At 37.9% G+C, this 4610-nt stretch overlaps 1 pseudogene; it reads left to right on the top strand.

Annotated features, from left to right (window-relative positions):
* The first annotated feature begins 373 nt into the window (after positions 1-373).
* On the top strand, positions 374-1660 carry LOC107139816 (annotated as a pseudogene).
* The last annotated feature ends 2950 nt before the right edge of the window (positions 1661-4610 follow it).

The following is a 4610-nucleotide window of genomic DNA, read 5'->3' as shown; positions in this document are numbered from 1 at the left end:
CTCTGCATGCTAAGTCAAGTATCAGATCAAAAGTCTCAAGCCTTAGGCTTTAAGTCCAGCAGATGCACACTCATTCAGACCATGGTGATCAGGTCAGGAGCCAAGGCAGACTTCAATTCTCAGGTGGAGCTGACAGCCGGGTGAGGAGAGGGTCGTAGTGAGAAGTTGAAGCTCTCACCAGGGTCAAGATGTGGCTGTAGAGTTTGAAAGCAGTGAGAAGGATGCAGAGGAACAAGCCAACAATGGGAAGAGTTGGGATGTCAGTCTAGGTCCTCATCAGGCTCTCCAGCGTGAGGACATCAGTGTCAGCTGGCTGAATGTCTATTCATTTACTCCATTATTTATACTAAATTTTGGGGCTTCTGACCACCCTTTCAATCCCTATCAGCTGCCACTGGATTTCTCAGTGATGTCATTTGCCCTGGGGTTAAAGCATCTGGTCTGGTGGTCCCCACTGATTTTCTTACCTCTTTCCCTGATGGGGTGAGGACAACATGACACAGATTTCACTCTGAGCTTGTTAAGGCGGGGAGAGGTAACTTGTTTGTGCCTGAGGGCCATACTGGAGGGCTCCATAGGTGTGCCTGTTGAGACTGCAGGTTTCAAAGTGGAGTTTTAAAATGGAGTTGCTTAGGCTCAGGCCTAAAGCCATCCTTACACTCAGCCACTTCTTTCCACCAAGGGGAACTCCATTCTCACTGCTTTTGCAAGACGTGGGAGGGAGTCCACCTCGCAGAGGAGATGAATCTGGCTTTACAAGGACAAGAGATGATTGTTCTGTAAACCCACAGCTTGAGGACAGGGACATGAGGGATGGATTTAGAAGAAAAATCTCCACTGTTTGCATTACCAATACACCAATCTCCTCATAAAAGAGAGGCTCCTGTTGCACACAGTCACTGGCAGGAAGAAAGGACTCTCCACACAGCAGATCTGGCTCTTGGCTCAATAGAAGCAGCTTCTCTCCAGAATGAAGCAAAACTTACTCTCTCCATCAGTGTCATAGAGGTGAAAAAAGACCTAACAAGTCTTTAAAAATTTCAAGAGACATTTGCCCTCAGGAGTTCCTTCATCGAAGGTGTTAGACAAACTCAGGAAGCTACATGAAAAGGAACTTACTGACTGCAAGCAAATGCACTGCCAAAAAGTTTAGCAATCAGATGAAAGTAGCTTGCCTGAAATTTCTGAGTTTGAGGCGGGATCCACAGCACTGTTTTTCACTAACCAGCCAAAGAACCAGAGTCACATGCAACAGATGGCATAGAAGTATTTGAAGACAATCAGCTAACAGTTGCTCTAAAGCAATAGCATCAAAACCCAAAGAGACCAAACAGGTTGACCAACAGGACTGGAAGCATTTCAGATGGTGGTAAAAATGCTGCTTGAAAATGATTCTTCATTAGAGAAGTCTACAGAGTTTGCACTGAGGCAGAGTTTGATTGCAATAGATGAGTGCTGTGTTGGAAAACCCAGGCCTTTCACTGCAGAGTATGATTGTTCTCAAGATTTTGTAGAGCCTTTTTAGAAGGTTTAGTGCTCAGGCAAAAAATAAAATAAAAATGTTTCTAAATTTTCCCCCATTGTTCAATCCTTAATATGTGGAATTTTTGTAATGAAGAGAAAAATACTTCATGCTAGCTGACCACATTTCCAGTATCAAATAAACATCTAAAACAATCTGCTTAAAGTATTTTCATTAGAAGTTTCTTGTTTTGGAATTTGTTTGTATTTTTTGAGGTTTTTTTGGGGGGGAGGGTGAACAATCTATACCCATCCCTCATCCTTGCCCTCCACCCAAATGATGGTCAATTAAATTTTTAAGCTTGAACAAAGCAGACATGGGGTGCAGCTCTCTGTACTAACTCCTTCCTATTCCATAGTCTTCCATTTACAAATTAGAGATAATTTCACTCAAACATTACTAGTCTTTTTTTTAATATTTTATTTTATTTTTTTAGTTGTAGTTGGACACAATACCTTTATTTTATTTATGATAAAATAGGATCAAGCCCAGGGCCTCGCACGTGCTTGGCAAGCACTTTACGGCTGAGCCACATCCCCAGCCCCACATTACTAGTCTTTTTGCATTTCATAGTGAAGATATCATGTGGAAATGTTGGAATTCTGAATTGTGGTGTTATTGACTTGTGCTCGCTTTCCTTAGGCTTTGTAACTTTTAATAAGTCAATGTGTCCTATCCTGAGTACTTAAGTATCTTAGAGAAGATTTGCTTTGAAAATACATCTCAATGATAAAATAGAGACACCTTAGAATAAAGTCTTTCTTTCCAAGTAAATGAACTCAATGTGTCTCTTCCAAAATGCCCCTGAAACTTTTGCCTACTCTTACTGCTGGGTAGTCTTCAACAGTATCAAATACAAGACTAAGAGAAGGGGCAATTTTAGATGAACAATAAGGGATATTTTAAAACTGAGATTTTTCAAAACCCCTCAGATCAGTACAGTAAACATTTAAAATATACAGGAGAACAGGAGTTTTATTTATTCTAAGGTTCATACTACCTGTCAGGAAACAGATTGATAACATGCTCTTGATTAAGTCATTTTCAGAATTATTCTGTTTTTAATCTGTGTAATCTGATGAGTTTTTTGTTCTGCTGACTCTTAGAGGTTCTTAGACATTCAAGAGAAATCTTGAAAGAAAGAGAAGAACAGGCAGTAATCCCCCCACAGCCAGCCTTACCAAGCCAGGCTGTGTCATCAGCCCTTCTAGTGGGCCATTCAAATTACAGGTTAGTTGAAAACCTAACAGGGACCCATTAGGACACTCCACTCATTTTCTGGTCACTTCCAATAGCCCAGTGCCATTGAGCTAAAATATATAATCTGGTGACATTAGCAAGGAAACCTTAAAAATCATGTTTGTTGTTACTAGCCAATTTCATTATCCTCCCATCCTCCTTCCTTTTCTCCTCTATTCTACTTTAATTTTGGTATTCTTTTTATTTTTTGTACTTACCCCAGAGTACATCAAGGATATTCTAAAAGTAGAAATAGCAGTGTGAATAATTTCAATGGCTTCTCTCATGGGTGCCCCCAAATATGTATTGTGCCATTCCACATATTTAAAAACTAATGAGGGAGTACATTTTTTTAAAATTTCATAAGGGAGAATACCTTGAATTTTTATTTTTCTCTTTGAGAGATTGTATTTAACTATCTTTTATAAGCCAAATGAAATCCCACATATTATCTCTGATATTTTTTCTTAAAGTGTAAAGTGATATATTTGTTACAAACCTTAAAAAGATTAAGAAACTATTGATGTCATTTCTCCTGTCCCCAGTGTTTTGTTTTTCTTAAATATTCTAGTCCCAGGATTTAGGTTCTTTGGTTGGTATGTCACAAGTTTGAAAATAAAATCTTTATCCAGAGATGTAAGTTGTTTAACACACTCAAATTAATAAACACAATTCATCACCTAAATAGAATTAATGACAAAAATCACTAAGTCATGTCAATAGATGCAGAGAAAGCATTTGACAAAATCCAGTACCCATTCATGATAAAAACACTGAAGAAAGTAGGAATAGTATGAATTTACCTCAACATCATAAAGGCTATATATGAAAAAATCTAAGCCAACCTCATAGTAAGTGGAGAAAAACTGAAACCCTTTCTTTTAAATCTGGAATAAGATTTTAAAATCACCGCTTTTATTGAATATAGTGCTTGAAATTCTAGCCAAAGCAATTAGACAAGAGGAGGAAATGAAAGGACTAAAAATAAGAAAGGACGAAGTCAAATTGTCACTGTTTGAAGATGAGATACTCCTATACTTAGAAGATCCCCAAAACCCCAGCAAAAGACTACTCCAGCTACTAAACAAATTCAACAAAGTATCAGGCTACAAAATCAACACACAAAAATTAATAGATTTCCTACACAAATTGAATCTGCTGAGAAAGAAATCAGGAAAACAGTACCATTTACAATTGACTAAAAACAAAAAACAACCTAGGAATACATCTAGCCAAGGAGGTGAATAACCTCCACATGAAAACAATAGAAAAGTGAAGAAAAAAGTTGAATGAGGCATAAGAAAATTGAAAGACCTCCCATGCTCATGGATAAGCAGAATTAATATTGCTAAAATGGTTTAATTGGCTTAATATTGCTAAAATAGCTGGGCATGGTGGCACATCCCAGTGTCTCGAGTGACTGAGACAGAGGATCATGAATTCAAAGCCAGTCTCAGCAACAGCGAGGAACTAAGCAACTCAGACCCTGACTTTAAAATAAAATACAAAGTAGGGCTGGGGATGTGGCTCAGCTGTTGAGTGCCTGGTACAAGAACAAAGAAAAATGGCAGAATTAATGAAGGCAATATGCAGATTCAATGCAATCCCCATCAAAACAATAATGACATTCTTCACACAACTAGAAAAAATAGTCCTAAAATTTACTTGGAAAAATAAAAGACCCAGAATAGCCAAAACAATTTTAAGTCAAAATAAGAAATGCTAGATGCATTGCAACACCTAATTTCAAATTATACTACAGAGGGATAGTAACAAAAACTGATACTGGCACAAAAACAGACACATAGACCAATGGATAGAATACACAAATATAAACCCACACATCTAC

This window comes from Marmota marmota, unplaced genomic scaffold (genome assembly GCF_001458135.2).
Source record: "Marmota marmota marmota unplaced genomic scaffold, marMar, whole genome shotgun sequence".
Classification (NCBI taxonomy): Eukaryota; Metazoa; Chordata; class Mammalia; order Rodentia; family Sciuridae; genus Marmota; species Marmota marmota.
The sequence above is the reverse complement of the archived record's forward strand: the minus strand, read 5'-3'. Positions and strand labels throughout refer to the sequence as shown.